General features: G+C 35.1%; 1 long non-coding RNA gene across 1 annotated transcript in view; it reads right to left on the reverse strand.

Moving 5' to 3' along the window:
- Positions 1 to 22,230, reverse strand: part of LOC139440683 (uncharacterized) — a 332,850-nt gene extending 310,620 nt beyond the window's left edge. The window contains exon 1 of the long non-coding RNA XR_011650848.1: positions 21,927 to 22,230. This is a non-coding gene — a long non-coding RNA (uncharacterized lncRNA). The remainder of the gene's footprint in view (positions 1 to 21,926) is intronic.
- Positions 22,231 to 22,438: the final 208 nt, after the last annotated feature.

Below are 22,438 nucleotides of genomic sequence, written 5' to 3' on the forward strand. Positions count from 1 at the left end.
ACACATGGCATATACATGAATATTGTCTGTCATCTGCTTAATAAATGTCAAAGATTTTTTTTGTTTTTTAAAGATTTGATTTATTCATTTTTAGAGAGAGGAAAAGAAGGAGAAAGAGAGGGAGAGAAATATCAATGTGTGGTTACCTCTCGTGCGCCCTGTACTGAGGACTTGGCCTGCAACCCAGGCATGTGCCCCGACTGGGAATCGAACTGGCAACCCTTTGGTTCACAGCCCACACTCAATCCACTGAGCTACACCAGCCAGGACTCAAAGATTGTTTTTTTAAAGTATTGTCTTATTACTGGGAATTGGAAGGCCAAATAAAATACCAGTGATAGAAACAATGTTTTACTCCCATTTCTTTCACACAAGGCATTAACTAGGAGTCAAATGTTTATGACAGAAATAAGCCACATTGATGTTGGCTATATTTGCCATAAATCTATCAGTTACTGTATGTTTCAAGTAAGATGATCAATTTCTTTTAATAATGGCTTTGCTATTCGAGAATAAAGGAAGGAAAAGGGGCAACTAAAAGAGAAAGGAAAAGAGCAAGTCTGATAATGATGACAGTAGTTATTTACCACATACCCACTATGAGTTATCAGAGACTTTAAGCCAGAGCCTGACTTGACTTCACTGAAGGTATCATGACATTCACTTTGTCTGCTAATTGGAGAATAGATGAGGAATGGGGAGTGAAGTGACTCCAGATAAGCAGGAAGAGTATTTGGAAGGCAGCTGTTGCAATCCAGGCATAACAAACCGATACTTTAGACTAGAATGCAGTAGTGAAAATAGAAACAAGTGTGTTTGGACAATAATCTTATGGGAGAGATTGAGGATTACTCAGGTTTGGGGCTTGAGCAAGGAAGTAGATCTTAATGCCTTTTGTTGAAAGGGTATGTCTAAGAAGAAACATATTTGTCCATGGTGGAACAGAGGAGAATGAGAGGGAAGGCTACTGTTTGGCCCTGTTGCCTTTGTAGATTTAAAAATACTTGTTCTATAGGTAAGGGTAAACAAGATGTCCTGTACATTTCTGCTTCAGCAACCATAAAGATAATAGCCATCTCTCCATTTCTGTGGGATCATGTTGAGGTGTTTCAAGAATAATGCTCATATCTTCTATATTCTCACCCTTTTGCTCTACCTCATCCTTTTGCAGAAATCATAAATTATACTCATGTATCTCTTACTTTGAAAATTAATACATCCCTCTATGCTTTGGACTCTATAATGTCTCTTTCACAGCTAAGTTCCTCAAAAGAGAATATAAACTCATTCATTTGAACTCTCCCATTTATTTTCAATTCTACTACGCCACTGAGTGGGCGGTTCCACTTCCACTACATTACTGAAACTAACCTCACCAAGGTCCCCAGTTAACTTCAAATAACAACACCTCACATTTTTTGGAGAGCTCTTTCACTGGCTTCCCCTCCTCCTCTTAAATGTTATGTTTTTGCGCAATCACTGTTTTTAATTTCATTCTTTCTCCTGTCAATATTTTGCCTTGAGTAATATTAACACTCCATTTACTAACTGCCGATGATCAACAAGTCAATACCTCTAACCTGTATTCTAAACTGCAGGTTCACATATGCTACTGGCTACTTGGCATCCCCACCTGGCAGCCCTACACACACTTCAATCAAAACATGGCTAGACACTGAGCTCCTTACCTTCACTCCCAATCTGCCCCTTCTATTCCTATTGGTGGATAGCATGACTCTGCATCTATTTACTCAAGGAAGATGCTTGGAAATCAACCCATACTACTGCATTTTCCACATCACCCAAATTTTATTACTGACCCAATATTATTACTATTACTTCCCTAAAATATCCTTCCTCAGCTCTTCACCTCTCCATCACCACCACCCTGAGATATTTCATGTCTCAATACTGGACGAATCATTTCTTGTCTGCATTGCTGCCGAAGTACTCTATCTAAAATGTGCAGCTCAGGTCCCCTCCTGATAAAAACTTTCAAATATGTCTTCATTGCCTAAAAGAAAAAGTTCAGGGACCTGAGCAGGGCTTCTGATGCTTTCCAAGAGTTGATCCCTGCCTTATTTCCTTACTGATGCTATCTCTAACCAAACCCTTCTACGTGCTTTGACAGAACGTACACAAATAACCCTGCTGCTGTCTGTCCTGATTCTACTGGAGCTTCCACACATGAAGTGATACTTCTTAATGATCCTGGTAGAAGAAGTTCTTAGATAGTTTGCCCTTGTTTATATAAAGTTCTCACATAGCAACTCCGATATTTTATGGAACTCACTGATCTCATACTTCTAATGTCATTATACTGCTCTTTTGATAAATCTTTGAACATGACTGGCGCTCAATAAGTGATTGATTATTATTCAGGAATGAATGAGGAAGAAGAATAAATAAATTACTGGCTAATAAATTACTTACTAAAAGTCCTAATATTTATGTCTGCTAAAACTCCCATGATTTCCTAATCCCATATTAAAGTAGAGCACACAGGAAATAATACAACTATATTATGTAAATAGCCTAGTATGAAAAGAACAAAGTGTCAACACAGGACAAATCTGTTAGGTCAACTATTGACAGACATAAGCCATTTCATGGACTTTGACTACAGATAAACTTGAGAAAACAAATCCAAGTTAAACTTTGAACTTCAGAATTTCAGGAGAAACAACTAAAATACATATTCAGTTTAAATTCTGTCGGCACTATTCCTAGATACAGCTTAAATACTGTTGGCTGTCTTGATCTTTATTGCCAAAACTCATCAAAAAGCAACACATATGAATTGTTTAAGGTCTTCAGCCAATAGTGACTTTTAAAAATATATGTAATGTTATTCATGTGGCGAAGTCAGAACTACACTCAATCAGTGGTACAGATGGAAATGATTTGTTTTGGAAACCAAGATAGTATTATTGTTTTATTACTTTTACCTGCAAAAATAATTCACATGCAAGTGTATACAAAGCATTTCAGACCACAAAATACATCCAGACATATCTGAATCAGAATGCCATCATATTAAAGCTATGAAATTAAGATTTGATGCTTTCACACTGTTTACTTTGTACCTCTACATTAATTACCTGTGATTCTTTAATTTTTAAAATACATAGCAGTATAGAAACTCATCTTCATTGTCAAACATTCAAACAACACACACATATTTCCTAGGAGAAAGTTTTCCTTCCTCCTTTTGCTCAGTGTTAATCCCTCCCCCAAGAATGTTTAGTGTGTTATTCAAGTTAATTGTGTTATACATTTACATATTCAGTTGTTATCATACATGCGATTTATTATATGCACTCTTCAATGTATTGCATTTCCTCTTAATAATAATACTTCAATGTATTGTTGGTAGAAGTAAAACTGTCAAAAAATTGTTGAATGCATGATATCTTTTAACTAGCAATTCTACTTCTGCAAAAGAAGGCATAAACAGTGGTGTTTATTACAGGGTTGTTTGAAATAATGAAGTAGAAGGAACAATATTAACATCCAGAAATACAGAAATGTTTTAATATGTTATGACATATCCATACTATAGATTAAATATTGCTACTTAAAATAATGAGACAGATCTAAATGTATTGAACTTATGTACCAGTAACTTTCTATTTTTTTCTGAAAATATTAATTCAGCTTTATTTGTAAGTAGTATTCACAAATACTAAGTTTTGTGAAAGAATAGCAATGATTATAAGTTCTTCGATGTCAGAGAAAAATTCTGGTGGCTGGTAGGCTTCTGATTTGGAAAAGAATAGGGAGTGTTATTTTTCTTAGAAATCCTTCCCTCTCAGGATGTAGTTACAAAGAGCAATGGATTTGGGAAACTGATTTTGAGCAAGGCATGTGATCATTCTCAGCCTCAGTGTCTCAATCTCTAAATTAAGAGAAGGTGATAATTAACTATGAAAGCACTCAGCACAAAGAGCTACCCATTAAATGTGTTTTATAACTATAATTAAAATTCTTCTTTCAATGATTCTTTGGTGAATCTAACAAATTCTGATCATCTCAATTATTTAATCCCTAACAACTTAGTTTACACAGAAGGAAGAGTCAATTGTTTAATATAACAATAGGTCTTGGTTAAGGATGGTAATTTATTAAATAAGACTATACTTTAACTATAGGTTGTTAATAAAAACCAAGAGAAATAACAAGTTTAATTTACTATTTAGCACTAATGCATGTTTAAAAGGTAAAATAATTTACTAAAAACAAATGTTTAATCTCGATAGACTAAGTACAAACAAAACTTCCTGAAAAGCCTAATAGTTCTCCATTTCTGATAGCAGTTTGCAATGTTTGTCATTAGCATATATCTTGCTCTCTCTATTTCATATTTATTGCCATATTATAAAACAAAATACCTGTAGGACACGGGTCTTCTTTTCCTTTTTATCACCTTACCTGACACATCCTAGTTATCCTTACCAAAGAATGTACCAAGCAAATGTGGAATCATGAAAAAAATATTAGTATTCCATCTGTATTACTGTAACCACCAACAGGAAATAGAATGACAAAGAGAGTTATGATAGGAAGTTTCAATGACCAAATTTATACTACACTTGGTTCTCACACCTTTTTTAAGCCACCTCTTAAGGATATATTTTCCAAGACAAAATACGAGGTGTGAAATATGAACATGAAAAAGGAAAAACCTCTTCTAAATATTAAAAAAAGAGCTTAAAGAAAGAAAACAATTGAGGAACACTTGCACAAGTATTATATAAATGTTTATCCCCAATCAGAGTATTAGAGAAGAGATAGCTAAGTAATTCGCTTTCACTTAAAGGTGCTAAAAAGAGGAGGAAATAAATTATTCTGTAATTAAAGATAAATTCACAATCTTATAAATAAAAGATAGTTTCAAATGTGCTACTCTCCTCAAAAATGTCCTTTAATCTCTATATTTTCTTCTTTGAGATGAAATTTAAAAATATTATATTTTATATTATATTATTAGTCTTTTACATTTCTTGTGAATTATTTTTCAAAATAAGATAAATAAGAAACATTGTTAAGATACTGATTCACACATTATCTCATTTAATTTTCTCAACAGGTCACTAAGGTAGGAATTATTAGCTTCATTTTACTGATGATAAAATGAATCTCAGAGAGTTTAAAAAATACTTGCCTAGAGATAGCCTGCCACCCTTCAGAACTGGAATTTAAACTCCCATTTGTCCACTCCAAATTTAACTTTTTTAAACTTACAACATCACAGTCTCTTTAATATCTTTGTATTAAAATGAGACAAATACTTTGCATTCATACTTTTATTGACTAATAATATCATTCTCATTATATATTTTAAGGTAGTATTTATAAAAACATGGAATGAGTACCATTTAATAAACCTAGGTATATAAAGTTATCAGATATATCGCATTCTTCCCATGTGACGGGAAGGATAAGAAGGCCCTGAAAAGAATCTTTATTGTTTTGATTGTTGCTGGGTTGCTGAATTCTCTGTAATTAAATAGCAATCGGGCACTTAAAGACAGGCTGACCTCAGTACTGTATTTATGTAGAGCAGACAAAGACTGCATTTTCCATTTTGTGGTCTGGACACGGTGTACAAACTCCACCAAAAAGGTCAGCATAATTGAAACCATCCTTCATGTGCCTGTCATGGAAAAAAGACTTTGAATTCTGAAAACTCTATATAACAAAATGATAAATATATTTTTTGCAATACTATTATGAGTGCCAATATTTCTGCCCCTTAGTTGAATGCTTCTTGTGGCCATTTCCATAACTTTTAAACATCATTTTTCACCTAATAAAAGTAATTTGCATTAGAAAGGCCTGATTGTGTTATGCAAAAGCCACAGGGATAATTATAGTTCATCCAGACATTCTTAATCTGTATTAGTGGAAACATGTTACAGGCCTGATGAGAAGCTCTCATATCATTATGCAATCTCAACAGCTGCTCAACTCAGTCTTGCTATAATCAAATCTAAGTTATCGTCCCATCGTTTCTAACATGCCATGTTCTTCCACACTTCTACTGATTTAAAGATGTATTTTAAGTCATCAGATCTAAGGCTTAGTACTATCACTAAACGTGTTTCACTAAACCAACCATGGCCTTTTTCTAACATAATTTAAGATTGCACTATATACATTACAGTTTAATTTAACTATCACATATTTGCCAAATATAGACTATGTTCTCAGCGTTAATGGAAGTAGGGAGCCTGTAGGCATTGCAGAACCTGCTATATATTCAGAAGCAGCCAAATCCCTCTGAGGAGAAAATAACTTCACTTACTGTGTATGTCCCATTTCCATACCCCAATATGCCCAATTTACTTAAAAGTTTCAATTCAGTAATCAGCTCATTAAATAATTATGAGATAGTGGACGTTTTTCTTTTTAGAGCAATATTAAACCCTTACTGAATGTAATTTAGCACCTTGTCCAGCTGCATTTCACTTATCCAAACCGCTGGCATTTCCACCCTTTCCGTTGGAACTTTCTTCCATAACCAAACACATTTTACTGTTAGATTGTATTTCCTGCCTTTCAGTTCATCTTCTTCCTGATGCTTATTAAGCTGGAGACAAATACCTTAGATCTGTAGGATCAAAAATTAATTTTGCTTTGTTTTAGCAATCTGGGAGAGTCAGCAGATATTCCTAAATTTTCCATGAATAATAAACTTCTTATCTGTGAAGTGTCAACATACTATAACCATTTCCGTATGAGGGCCATGTTACTGGTTTTGACAAGCAAGGGAAAATTATTTTAAAAAGTAGCTAAACTGTTTAACCTTTTTTTTGCACGTCAGGAAACTTTAATTTTCCCACCTTGGGAAAATGATGAGTACAGGTGAAAGAAAATCTTGCCTTTACAAAAGAACCGGACGTACATCCTACCATTTAAAGGACTTACAAAAGGATAGGAAAACAAATCAAATGTACGAAAGACACTCACACACATTCTTATTCATCCTAATTGGTATTTTCACCGAGGACCCACTGATTCCTTTACACTTTTCAAGATATTTCACAAATTTCAATTATTCTTACTTTAGTGTATGCCTACCATTCTTAATTGGGAAATGTTTTACATTAATTAAAAATATTTTAGGCCATTCAAATCATGCCTTTGTGAAATTCATGCTTTTTTACATATCAAAGTTCCATACTACCTAATGTACCTCATCAAAAGGTTTAGCCAGTTATTATACACTCAAACTTAGCTTCAGAGACTGTTTTACTCCTCATTTTCTATTTTTCTCATTTTTGCTGTCTTATCTAAATGTTATATATTGTAAATAATTTCTCATTCTGTAGTATTATTCTACAGAGTAGGAGAAATGGGATACTGAATGCAAAAAGAAGTTAAACTAACAAAACAATGTTTCCTCCAACGGCATACTACTGAAAAGTCAGAGGGAGTTAATCTTTATTTTATTTTACTCAATTGTTATTCATTAATTTTGAGAGAAAGAGAGAGAGAAGCGTTGGTCTGTTGTTCCAGCCATATGTATTCATTGCTGATTCTTGTATGTGCCCTGGCGGGGGATCAAACTTGCAACCTTGGCATATCAGGACGGTACTCTAACCAACTGAGTGACTCGGCCAGGGAAATCTTTATTTTATATTAAACATCAAAACTATTCTTAGTTCTGGTTTTATTTAAACTCAGTACATAAACTTTAAGAAGAAAACCTGATTATTACAAATTTTTAGCCTAATCTTCGAATCACAGATTCCAGTCCATGAAATAACTTTGAAGAAATATCAAAATCAACTTCCAAGATATTCAAAAAACATCAATGAATAATTTTAAGTAAAGTGGTATGATATAATAGGGTTTGCAATGTGGGAAAAAAATCCTGCATGAGCAGCCAATTACAACATAAAATCTATTTCTTTCTGTCTTTATCCTCATCACTGTTCCAATATTTTATTATTGAAATACAGAAACTATCATTTTCTCAGGTGGCAAAAACAGAAACTGGTAGACTTCTTTAAAAAGATTTTATTTATTTTTAGAGAGAGGGGAAGGGAAGGAGAAAGAGAGGGAGAGAAATACCAATGTGTGGTTGCCTCTTGCATGCCCCCTACTGGGAACCTGGCCTGCAAGGCATGTGCCCTGACTGGGAATCAAACCAGCTACCCTTCAGTTTGCAGACTGATACCCAATCCACTGAAACACACCAGGAAGGGCTAAAAACTGGCAGACTTTGTAACAAGACTACTTTACAGAGCTGTGAGTGCTCAGAAAGACACAACATAGGCCAATAGAATGAAGTCAGATAAGCCATCATAGTCTGAAAATACTGGAGAGACCACAGGAGTGTTTTACACTTCTTTCAGTGAGTGCTGAAACACGTAATCATTGTTCTGCAGAATACTCCATGTGGTGGGTAGGGTGGTTACCATGGATAAAAACTAAGAACTCAAATAAGTTTTGTGGCACATAAGAGCAGCCTAAGCCCAATCTTTACCTGATAAATTATTAGTCCTTTTCCCACTTACTTTAACAAAGTCCTCCTCATGTTCTGAATACCATCAATGAACAGGAACTAATAAATGTAATCCTAGATACTTTTAGGAAGTCCTGTCCTTCTCTTTTTAATATTTTGGAAACTTATCCACTATTAAAAGGAAAGATACATCTTAGAAGAAATCATTTCAAGAGCACATAAGTACTGTCCTCTGTAACTAAAATTAATTTGAAAGTCATATTAATAGATGAACTTTTTATTGTAATTAATGCACTTTCATTTAAATTCTGCTATTGTATTTCCAATGGGCAGTCTCAACTTATATAAACATAGCATATAATATACTTAATGGAAGTAAGATTTCTCTGAAAGTTGGAATCATTTTAAGAAAACTATTGATCTAAAAGAAACATATTAATTAAAACACCATGGTTGTCATCTAAATTATGGTACCTCTTCTCTTCGGGAGCTGATGGGGATCTTTTGTTTTGACCTTAACAAGGGTTAGGCTGTCTTTTCAGCAGAGTAACATTTTCAGTAGCTAATGGAAAAATATTCTTTGGGTAGAACACCTGGAGACCAGGCTCGGAAGATTATACATCAATACTCTCTGATGTTTTACACCTGGTAAATTGTTATAGCAGGTCTAATGGGAGTTCAAGAGGCTATTATAGTCCTTAAACATTTAAATACTTCCCCTGCATCAAAAAAAGGGGGAGAGTGACTCTCAAACCCTTCATTCCCAGAGAGAATGTTAAGTAATGAATATTCTCAACTGTGCAGAGGAGAATTACATGTGAACTCGAGAAGCGTTCTGGTGTCACCCTGCCCTTTGCTGAAGTCTACAACAATTAAAACGACTCATGAAATGTTCAAATGCACTAAAATTTAATTAACTTTTTGCAAAATTTACAAAGAATATGTATATCCTGACAATGTCTAAAAGAGAATTTTGAGTGAGGATTTTGGTCAAGAGAAGGCACTTAAAGATAAAAGGAATATATTTGCCTCGGAAGAGCTTTAAAGCGGAAGGTCATCTATCTTGTGTTATTTCTTGCTCAGATTATGTGTTTTCAGAATATGGTCTGTGTGTCTGCAACAGAAGGTATCTCTGTTGTAGACACACATTTTCTCCGAAGGGCAAGGCTCTCAGAGACATCATTGCTCAAGCCCAGATAAAGCTCTTGCCTGGGAAAATTTTAACAGTGCTTCAGCTAACGAAAACAACTGTAAGTGCTCTTTGGAACTCATCAAATAATTCCCAAGGATTAATTATTGAAAACACTCTGGTAGTGAAACACACAATCTCTGGATTAGCCACCAGTGTAAACAATCTCAAAGTCTTTTCAAATCTACTTTTTCAAATGTTTTGCCTAATTGTTTTTTCAGTTCTATCCCCACTGCTTTAGTTCAAATAGCTCCTGCAGGCTTTTATCTTTAGTTCTCTCATTCTAATGTGTTCTGAACACTAGTTTCTTCCTTAAGCATATGCTACAGAGTTTCAAATGGCTCAAACTATAAACAGGGTGGTAAAGGTCTGCCATGTAGTGGTCTCAAAACATCCCTCAGACGTCTTTATCTCTGCAACTTTCAGACTCTCATCTCTAGCCCTTCGGTTGCTACTTGTTCTCAGGTCACTTTTCATGCAGTCTTTCCACCTCCCCCTGATGGTGAGCCCCTATAACCTTCAAGCTCTGTTCAAATATTGCCTCTTCCAGGAAGCTCCTCCTTTGTAAGAAAATGTTTAATGTCTCTGTTATAGAACCAAATACATCTGATATTACATTAACAGTTACTTACATATAGTTCCATCTAAGACTTTTGAAGGAAAAAATATGTCTTGGTTATAGATATACCCACCACAGTGTATGACTCAGAGTTTTGTACTTACAACAGAAGTGTGCTATCTGATTTAGTGGTTGGGACTCTTTTTCTTGGGGACACAGATAGGTGACATTTACCAGAGTTATTTGGGCAAGTTATGGTCATACAGCTGTGTTCCAAAGAGCAGAATGTGGGTGGGATTGATTGTTCCACTTCCAGGTCAGGACCATCAAATCCTTCCACATGTAAATTTATAATCTGAGGCTGTGGAAGTTGATGTTGGTGAAGTTGTGAATTGGAAAGAACCTGAGTCCTTGAATCAATGAACAGAAAGCTGCCTGAGGCACACTGCTTTAAGTTCTAACTTCTGGACTATGCTCTAAGTTCTAAACTTCTAAGCTGCTGGAATTTTATTTACTGCACCAGTGAATGTACCCTTACTAGCATAGGCCTGCTGACTGGTGAGCCAATTATTACAGTGGAGAATAGTAAATAATGCCCTAATGGTCTTATTTTGGACGGATTTGCGAGAATGCCCCCACCTTGACTCAAATGGCCACCTCTTTTGTCCAGGGCTGAATCCATCCTTAGATCCATGCTGCTTGGCTCTAACTAACAGTTTCTCCAGTTGGACATTGTTTCTCTCCTGGGATTTGTTACAGCTGTATGGAATCAGTCTCCAGACCTCCAGGCTAACACTGAATCCATTTGGCTGGACTTTTTAATTACTAGCCATATGTCCCAATCATTCTTACCACTCAAAGCCAAACAGATGTTTTGGTCTTAAATAATATTTAGTATCAATCCATTCAGAATATTTTCACCTGGCTTGGTACTTCTTATAATATTCGCTTGGTAATGCATCATACTCTGAAAAAGTCTTAATATATTGTCTTTTTTCTAAAAAGTTTTTTTTTAAAGAGTTAGTTAACCCTCTCTAATGCTACTCTGTTACTGGTGAGAGGAATCATGTCAGATGTTTCTCTGTGGATTCCAAAGCACCTGCCAGAGTAGCTGGAAAGAGATTAGGGATATCTATCAATTGATTTGTATGTGTGAATCAAGCATCAATGTTGCTTTTCTAAGTTTTTATTTATAATTATTCAATTTTAATCAACCAATAAATAATTTAAATTGATTTGGTAAACCCATAACAGTGATTAAAAAGTTAATAACATTCAGTGAGCATTGATCACTTTTTTCCATGCGGAGCAGAAAAGAATTCTAGTGTTGATTAAAGTCTTCTAAACCTAGGTGATTTGGGCCATATCCTGGGACATTTCCCCCTATGTAATTTCCAGTGCATAAACAGTACAAATGAGTATTGTAGAAATCTTGCTAGCTTGAGCTTTTATATTCTGCCTTTAAGAACATATGAAATCTAATCTTACTAATTTACATCTGACTCACAAGAAAATACTGATTGCAAAGATGAAAACAATAAGAAAGCCAATTATCACTGGATAAAGGATATCAAAACAACACAGAAAGACTGATATTAAAGAATATCATATTTTGTTCTGAGATTTAAATGTTTACTTCTTCTTTGTTGAGGCAGATTTTATAGAAAATGAAGCAAACTTTCTGCTGAGGGGAGGATGTGCCAGCAATGAACAGTGTAGGAGAAACTTAAAGCAACTAGAAATGGCTGTACAAGTAGAGAAATGAAAGGAAGGTTGTGCAGGAATTTCAGGACAAAATAACAAATTATTAGATATGAATGCAGAAATAGGCCATGCCTTCCAGAAATAAAGGCAAGAAAAGCCAGACAAAATAAATTAATGCAACCTGAAGGCCAGAAGAAAACCATAAAGACACTTTTGTGTTCTTAAAGGAAAAACAACTGGACTTGAGCAACAATAAAAAAAAAATTTAAATAAAGGGAATGGAGGAGGAAGTAAAATAATATTCCACAGAAAAATAAATATGAGAAAAAATGGACTTATTTGAAAACAAGTAAAAAAAAAACAACTTAGAAAGTCTAAGATAGATATACCTTGGGGTAATCTGAGAACCAGAAACTATGAATAGTTTTATTTTAAAAAAACAACTAAAGTCTTGAATGAACAGAAAATGTCATATTGCCAAGGTATTACGTTCAAAAGGTAAAAAATCTTGATAGCTCTACCCATGGCTTCCCTATATCTGATGTCATTCCTGATAAAAAGACAGAGGTAAAGATGAGAAAATGCAAATAAAGGCAGAAATAAAAAACATTAAGATCAAGTTTCAAGAAAAAATATGCTACGACCAAAGGATGGACGAATCTATGACGTAACGCTTATGACGAATGGAATATAGGGTGGCGCAGAAGTCAGTTTACAGATGCGAACACGTGACACAGAGTTCATTCTTGTATTATTATTTGTTAATTTGTGTATTATTTTCCACATGAACAACATATGAGCGACATTCCATAGGAAAGGCAGATGTACCTTTGCCCCCACCCTATATAAAAGATGGCACACATGATGCTAAACATTTAGTTACTCAATAAATACATAGCTTATAATTTATATGTTTTCCCCCAGAAGTTTTCATTCTCCTAATTATTGCATGAAGTAAAAATTGTCATTCCACTAGCGACTGGCAGATGTTCAAGAAAAACCAAGTGACAGAATGCAATAGAGATTTACGTAAGGTTTTAATTTCTTAATATTTTAATGGCTTATCTTCTTGATTTCATAATTGTGATGGTGAATTTACAACCTTGCACAAAACCCCACATAATAAAAATAAGAACGTTTATTATTATCCAAATAACTTAATTTTGGAATATATTACTTGTAGCTACCAAGCCTTTAATAAACTTGGCTCTCATAATTCTCTCTGCTATATCTCTGACCATTCTTTCTCTCTCTTCTTTTAAACTTATTCTCTTCCCTTACTTGCTCCTTAAATGCTGATTTTATCAAAGGTTCTTTTCTATCTAAATACTGCTCTTTTTTCCCAGTTTTACTGAGATATAATTGACATACAACACTGTATAAGATGTACAACATACTTATTTGATATATGTACATATTATGACATGATTTCAATAACAATATTAATCAACTCACATTGTTAGAATTTTTTTCTTGTAATAAGAACTTTTAAGATCTTCCCTCTTAACAACTTTCAAGTATACATTAGTTTATTATTGTATCATTAATTACTTCACCATGATGTATGTTACACCCCTAGAACTTTTTATCTTGTAATTGGAAGTTTGTACCTTTTGGCTGCTTTCACCCATTTCCCCAACCCCAACCCCTGACCACATACAAGTGAGATTTCACAGCATTGGTCTATTTCCATCTGACTTATTTCACTTAGTATAATTCCCTCAACTTTCGTCTGTGTTGTCTCACTTGGCAGGGTTTCTTTCTTTTTATGGCTGAATAATCAACCACTGTTCTTAATGTAATCTAGTGGTTCTTGAAGTTTTTAATCAAGGACAAGTTTGAGAATGTAAGGAGGAATTTATATGTACTGCATTTTATAGACAACCTAAAACCTACTTTTGAACCTTCTGAGTAACTATGGTTTCCAGATTTAAAAATTCTGTAGGACATGTACTAGTGAACCACGGACTTGGACAAGTGTGGGAAGTGACTGTGCGAGTGGGGGATGGGGTGGGCCGAGAGGGGCAAGGGGGGGAAAAGTGGGACAACTCTAGTAGAATAACAATTGAAAGTGATTTAATAGAAAAAGGAAAGAAATCGGACCTATTGTAATGATTTTAACTACAATTCATGCCCCAGAGTGTTGTTTTGTCTAGGTAAACATCCATCTGACCATTTGGCAGTCTTACTAAACCCTTTAAATGACTCCCTAGTGCCCTTAGGATAATGTCCAAAGTAGGTCTTCAGGAGTGAGCAAGTACTAATCTCTCCAACTTCTCAGCCACTCACCACAGCAAGCATGTTTTACTCCATCCGATTTGATCTTTCTGCAGGTCCTCAAACTCACCATACCCTCAGTTTCACAGTATTGTACATACTCTTTCCTCTGCCTGGGACATTCCCCACCCCTCCTTGGCTAGCTCCACTCCAGGAACATGCTTTGGTCTGAAACCCAGGCACTCTGTCAATAAATACGCTACAGCTCCCAGGATGCCCTTGTCATACGGAATTCACTTTTTTCTCATTGCTGTTTAACTCGCAGCCTCTACCTTCCATGAAATCAGGGCTTTTCTGCCTTTTTCACTTTTACATCCACATTAATACCCATCATAGTTCCTGATATATAGTAGGCTCTTCATGTACATTTAAAAAATACAAATTTGCTAAACTTTCCTCAACTATAGAAACATGAATATTTAAGATGTCTGGTTAAAAAATGTGGTATAGGAATTAGTTGAATCTTCTGATGCATGATTATTGACTGCTTTAAAGAATATTAATTTTTCAGTTCAAAAAGGAATATCACCCTTCTAAATTCCTACAGTTTTTTCATAACTCTCTCAACATTTCATGTGAAACTAAGCTTTCAGGAAGTATTCTGTGCTCGTGTTTTCATTCCTTGCAGTATGCAGCACAGTTCTTTGCAGGTCTCGAAGTAACCCCAGAGTATAGTCCGTGACAGAATCATGATGCGAAGTACTGTATACAATGGCGTGGGGGTAAAGAAAGCCTACAGTTTTATGTTCAAAAAGAAACTCTGTGAAGGCACCTGTTATGGCCAGCAGTGGACGAGGAGGGAAAGGATAAAGGAAGAAGGCCAAAAAGTTAATAAGAAAAAGATAGACAACCTAATAAGGAATTGGCAGAGGTATGATGAAGCAATGAACTGAAAAAGACATTTGCATCATTAATAAATAAAAATGGATTCACATTAAAAATGAGTGGTATATTATAATCTCTCTCTCTATGTAGCTAAGGTCTCCAATGGGTTCATTAGAAATCAAAAATGCAAATTAAAAACTTTAACATGCTAATTTACTCAATAGATATCCAAAATTTAAAACATTTGGTAATATTAAAGGTTGGGAAGAATGTGGGCAAAAGGGTACTCTAATAAAAACTGATGGAAGCAAAAATTTGTGCAGCGCCCTTAAAGATTAATTTCACTCTTTAGAAGAGTAATCCAGAGAGTTGTAAAATTTAGACCATGCTTATTTCACAACACAGTAATTTTACCTTTGGATATATACCCTAAGAAAAATTCAATACAAGTTCACAAGGGGACATGTACAGTAATGTTCTTTTTGAAATAACAAACACTTCAATGCTTCTTAAACACACAGTGAAGATGCTCTTGGTGTTCTATGCACATACGCATGGCACTCATGTTTCACTTATACATTAAAGGTGTTTTACCATAAGCACCTACCACTTTCTGCCTGAAGGTATTTTCTCACCAAGAACGTGCCTGGGCTGCCATGATGGGGGCTGGGATTCTAGAGTTAATGATCATAGTAGTAATCCTCAACCATTGCCAGATAGGAACTCTGAATATACATCCCAGACTCCTTGTTATTGAGTGATACAACTCCTAAGCAGCTTTCAATATCAGCCAGATAGTAAGAAATATGTAGATACAATCAGAGAAATGGTTAGAAATAGAAATACAGGCAATCCTTGAACAACCCAAGGGTAGGGGTGCCAAGCTTGAACAGTTGAAAACCAGCATTCAACTTTTGACCCCTCAAACTTCAGGGTGCTGGTCATCCTCTGTATCTGGGGGGTACTAGTTTCAGGACCTCTGCAGATACCAAAATCCATGTATGCTCAAGTTTCCTATGTAAAATGACATAGATCAATGGACTCCCAACCACGGATCAAAACTGTGCAGGTATTTATTGAAATATTTTTGTCTATAAGTGGACCTGCACAGTTCAAACCTATATTGTTCAATGGTCGATTGTATTTAGACATAGAAAATCTGTTCCATAAAGCTTGAATGTGCAGGTAGAAGTATAAAGAGGGCAAAGTTTCTTATTCTGTTTTGATTTTGGGCATCAGGTACACGACAGAATTCAAAAAGGTTTCTGATGGGGAGATGGTTCAGATATGGACATGTTAAATACACAGTGCCTGCGGCTAAGTGGGCATGCCAGTTGAAATCTGGAGGATGAGAAATGGGTTAGAAATTGGTTAATAACGGTATCTCGGGTCATGGTGAAATGTGACATGAACAAAGCAGATAGGATAATTAAGAGAACAAAAGGAAGTCAAGGTAGAAGCACTGAAGTTCATAATTACTTAAGAAATAAGCAAAAGATATTCCTACAAATGAAAATGAAAGAGGGAGCTCATGTGGTAGAGGGACACCAGTGGTAAGAAAAGAAATGAAATGACTATTTTATAAATGCTCTACCTGAGGATTTGTTGGTAGTACCATATTTTGCCATGTATAATGTGCACCCACATTTTTGACCCAAACTATCAGGAAAAAATCTTTTAATTCAGTTTTTTATTTATTTATATTTAGATACTTGTTGTTTGTATTATAAGGGAATTTTGGCATTTATTTTGAACATGTTATGGTACAAGAAATTTTATGTAACAGATAGTTAAAAAACACAAGAACAGATCCAAGGTATATAAGGTACTACCCATGTATAATGTGCATCCTTATTTTTCCCTCAAGACTTTGGGCAAAAATGTGTGTATTGTACACAGCAAAATAGTTTTGTAGAGAATGGTCTGTTTTCTCTGTTTTCAAACTGGAACAATATTTCCAAGTTTTTGCTGCTGTTTCATCTCCATCCTCATCTTTCTTTATCATCTTTTAGAACCTTTTGACTTTCAGAAATTTTCATTTCACAAATCTTTAATTTCCCACCCAGTCAAATGTACTCTATGTCAATACTCTAAATTTAAATACCAGTTTAAACAGATGTTTTAAAAAGATATAAATATTGAATAGATACTTACATTACAAATTAGCTACAGAACAAGAACATCCAAAACCCTCACAAAAGACCCTCTCCTCCCTTTTTTTCTCTATTATAGAAATCCATCCCAGGGTGAAACTGTTATATATGTAATCAAACCAAAAGAGCAAGTCAAAAAAGCCAAGGCCAAAAGAACAACCTGTTCCCTCGTCACTTATCTCTTCCATCCTTCTACTCTGCTTAAGCTACATGGATTTCAAGTAACTATATCAAAAAGGTCATTTAAAGAATGATTTTTTATGCTGAGGTCTCTGAATTATTCATTTATACCATCTAAGGTATGTGGATCACATAACAGAACACCTACCTACCTGTTAGACATGAAATTGAGTGCACTGGACATTCATCATTAGAAATTCGCTTCAGATATTAAAAACTGTGATGTTGTAGTCACTCAGAATACAAGAGACAAAGTGTAGTTTACACTCACATTACCATTTATTCATGGCATAATTTAGTAGTATTATATGGTTTTGTTTTGGTTTTGGTTGCTTTTATTCGCATAAAATTTTTGCACACTTAATATGATTTAGTACAGGGTAACTACTTTCCATACATCATCTCATTTAATGCTTAGAACAGCCTCATGAGATAAACATTGTTATCAATTTTTTTGATGGGAAGAAAGGGAGACTTTTAAGTAATTAACGACATTGCCTAACCCAGTAAATAAGGGAATCAGAACGTGAACCCATGCTTCCTGACTTCAAATCCATGGTTTGGAAATCTCTTGCCAAGATGGCATTGCAATAAGTATGGTTTGAGCCTCTTGCCTTTGCTTTCAACATATAACAATAACAGATAAAATATTAAATAAAGTAATGTACCAATGATATCAACAACAAAGTCAACACTTCTGGGGACCACTGATAGAATAGAAACAGAAATTGAGCTGCGGCGTACTGCTGGTCTCAAACAATTTCCTAAATCTGTGAGATAACCGGGGTGCCACACTTGCCCACAGGGAGTGCAAATCAGTGCCAGGTTTACCGACTGAAATCTGAGATAACAGAAGGTTGAATAACTGCCTATTCTCCTGGAGCCGCAGCTTACATAGAGCTGTTTATGTGGAGAGGCCAGAAACATCAGCTATAATCTGGCAGCCAGAACATGGGACAAACTACTGTTTGACCTGGTGTCTGTGACTGTCTCCATGATCGGAGACTGTGAGCTTGGGGTAGAAAGCATGAAAGGCCGGTTCTGTGGCCACTGCACTGGGCTCAGGTTAGCAAAGAGAGAGAGAGATTTGTTGAAAATCCTTCTCACTTAAGTTGGACCTGAAAACCAAAAGTCCAAGACACATAAAGCCATACCAAAAAAAAAAAAAATCACCAACAAATTTTTAAAAAACAGGCAATGAAGTCATTCCAGATGGCATAAAAATAATAGACCAATTTCAGAATTTCAAAGTAAGCATGTTAGTATCCCTAAAGAGACAAAGTAAGAAATAACATTAATATAATTTATAAGAAAATATGTAGAGATGAAGCAATAAAAGTGGCTGTGAGAAAAGAATCAATTAGAATTCCCAGGAAAACATATATAGTTGAAAAAAATTCTGGAATGGACACAGTCAAAACAAGAATTAGTAAATTGAGTATAATTTTGAGTAATTCACCAAAAATGCAGCACAGAAAAATATACAAATTTGTGTGAAAGAGAATTTAAGAGATATGTATGATATATGAAGAGCATCAACATGCATTTCTTATAATGATCCAGAAAACAAAAGTTTAGAGCTAATAGTAAAGGAAGAAATTTTAAAAAGAAAATCCTTAAGTTTTTCACAATTTATGAAAGACGTTGTTCTTAACATTGAAGTGCCTACAAAGATGAACAACCACTATGCCCTTTTCGTTGTAAGAAGAGTAATGAAAACCATACTGCCACTCCAGAAACCCTTTAGAGGACTCACAATTTGTCAGAGACAATAGAATCTAATGCTATACATTCAGCCCAATATGTTAATAAAATATGTCATCTTTAAAAACAAATTGATAAATGTAAATGTAATTGAAATGAGAATACATGCAGCCAATATGACATTTTTCCTCAATAAAGAAAACATAATTCCACTGCAACAGATATCTATTACTCCAGGGTTACAGAAAAATACTAAAATTTAGTGACCATGAGAATTAAGGAAGTCAATGAGTGTCATAACCCTAGCACATGTCCAGGCCACTCTGTCACCCTCTTTGTGAGCTCAAAAGTGCAAACACACTCACACAGACATTAAACTGGTTTAATATTGCAATCTATGGGAATGACAATGACTCATCAATGTGTTTTATATATAGCTAGGGGAAACAACCCTAGAATTAATTTGTGAACAGATTTCCATTGTTTCCTATTAATCTAATAAATAATTTAAACTTCTGTGCAAAACTAGCCTTACATGACATATATACCTTCTTAAACCCATGGCTATAAAATGATGCTAAGGTGGATTTGAGTTTTCAAAAGCTGCCTTGGTCACCTCAACAACCAATCAAAGTAAATATGAACAGAAAAGACTGAACATAGTAGTTTAAGATTAAATATTAGGAAAACTAAGCAGTAAATCTTTTTTATTTTGTTTTTGTGCTTCCATTAGGGTGAACCCCATTTCTTTTGCAGCCCCTGACTATAGCAAAGTGACTTCCTGAGTTGTGGTTAGCTATAACGGAGGAAAATAATGAAATTGCCTTTAATTTCTGGTCTCTGGATTGGTTTGTAGAGAATAAGTAACACGTAAACATTTTTGTTACTTTCTTTTCTTTTTCTTCTTCTTTTTTTTTTTTTTTTTACAATCTTGATACCAAAGACAGGAATTTTCAAAAAGCTGATCTCTTGGCAAAGCCTGTCATAAACCCTCAGCCACACCTTAACTTGACTTAATGAAACATATTAAAAGAAAAACCCAAACAGCATCTCCTTTCTTGAGTAGTCATATCAAGATTGTACCAAAGACTTTATTAAAACCACCTTGGTGATTTTGATGAGAACATAATTTTAAAAACCTCAAAAGGTTTATGCAAATGAAAACTAACATTTTCTCTCTCAAAAAAAAAGACGTTTCACTTTCCTGTAGCACTGACAAACGGCTAGGAAATGTGACTGTGGGCTCGAAAAGAATGAACGTAACAGGTGACGAACATGAACTCATCTAGAAAAGGATTTGTCAGTCATGTTTTGCAATTATTGAAAGAAGCTTGGATCCAATCATAGGAACGGCTTGAAAATAATTAAACTTCTTATACAGGGTTCAAGACTATTAAAGTCAAGACTGTTACCTAGTTTTGCAATAGTTGATAGTTTTCCATAAACCTAGTTTTGCAATAGTTGATAGTTTTCTATAAATCTTTGAAAAAGAAAAGCTAAGTAATGCATCAAAATCACCTCATAAGCAAAAACACATCCATTCTTTCTTAAAAAGCTTTTCTCCTTTATTGTGAAGTTTTATAACTTCACAACGACTTCAACATATTTTTCCATTTATTAATTTACTTTAGGAAACAGAAGCTATAAATCTCAAAATATGAGGAGCTTGCTTTTGTCAGTTTTATTTTTAAAGTGATTATTCAAAATTTATACCAGAGAGCTGCTCTTTAAAAAGTTTAAATAAATGCGAAACCCCGTAACAATGCTGATCTCTGCATTATATCAAATCAGCAGTGTGCAAGACACATTTTTCACCTCATTCATTGGGCAACATCTAATGCAGTCACCTTGGTAAGAAAACTGCTTTTTAAACAAAGTCAAGGACAGCAATAATATTTTGTCACCTACTGAAACTGTAATACTAAATTCTCAGGTTTTGAAGAAGCAGCCCTTCTCTACCATTTCTAGAAACACTTCCTGAAGGTTTTGATTTTCTTTTAACATGCAGCACGTTTATGGTTAAATGAGAAATTAAGCACAGTTTACACTCTCGGGTAGTATTTTTCCCAGAAAAGTGATCTTACTAACTTCTAGGTATTTGCACTGAAATATCTGCCTTGAAATTACTCAGTAATTTTTCAAGGTAATTAAAATTAAGAAATAAGTTGTGTGCAAAGTTTCAACAGTGAAATGTGTGCAAACAGGACCAAAAGAAACAAAAGAAGTTTGCCCGCTCCTTCTCAAAAGAAGTATAAACGATCCTTCGCCGGCAATAACCCACAGAGACTTTAAGGGGGCAACTGTTGAAATCAAAACACACTTACTTTTTAATAGGTATAGATGCCCTTTTTTTCTATTTTAAGTTAAAAATAAGAGGACGCCCTACTGAGTCTCCCTGGCAGTCAGATAACGCACAGGCCCTGACCCTTTAGCTCACAGGAATTCCCACACAAAGCCCTTTTCATGCAGACTGTGCTATATATACATATTCCTGAGATAAGGCAGCAAACACGAAGCCGTGAGAAGTGGCACAGAGTTGGACTAAATGAAATGTTTACATATATTGTCACACCGTTCATTGTTCCCTTATTATCTATTCCACACACGATTTGCCTAAAACAATATTTATTCAGCTTAAAGAGAAGCATGACCTAAGCAAAAAGACAATTTTAATAAATATTGTATTTCTCTGTTAGCATTGCCAAGTTTAATGTGAAATCAAGCAGAAACAAAAGCAAAGCGCCTTGTTAGAACTTATAAGAAAGGCTCTTGCTGTAATTTCCCTCAGAGCCCAAGAGATTTCTCTACTTGTTTTACAACATAGAGAGTATATTTTAAATAATATCTTAAATCTGCACTCACCATGCGAAAGCCACGGTTGCGTAGCGTAAAAGTGTGCTATTTTCTGCCCCTGTTCCATTGCAGTTTTGCCTATAGTTGTCCAACACCCAATAGCCCAGAGCTGCCACCCAGAGGCCCCTTCCACGAGCTGGCTTATTTGCCTGTCAATCTGAGTCCCGGCTTCTGTGTTATGCGGCTGTGCACTTTGCTGAAGTTTTAATATAATTTCCACACGCTCCCCACAGCCTGAAGTAGGTAATTTGTTCTTTCAGTTCAATAAATACTCAAATCATTTTTCGCTTAACTCTCTGAGATCAGGCTTTAAGTTGTTCACCTTCAAGTTAAGGACTTCTTGGTGAGAAGTGGGTGGAGAGAAGAAAGCTCACTACAAGGGAATTCAGAATGTAATCAGAACGAGAAACTTCCTCTCTTTTTTCCTTCCTTGCTAGGCTGAGCGGCCAGTGCCTCTTTCACAGAAGTTAGGAATGTAAAGGGAGGACGCAGAGAGGCCCCGCCAGACAAGCCTTTCTCAA

Source organism: Desmodus rotundus, chromosome 2, assembly GCF_022682495.2.
Source record: "Desmodus rotundus isolate HL8 chromosome 2, HLdesRot8A.1, whole genome shotgun sequence".
In the NCBI taxonomy this organism is placed as follows: Eukaryota; Metazoa; Chordata; class Mammalia; order Chiroptera; family Phyllostomidae; genus Desmodus; species Desmodus rotundus.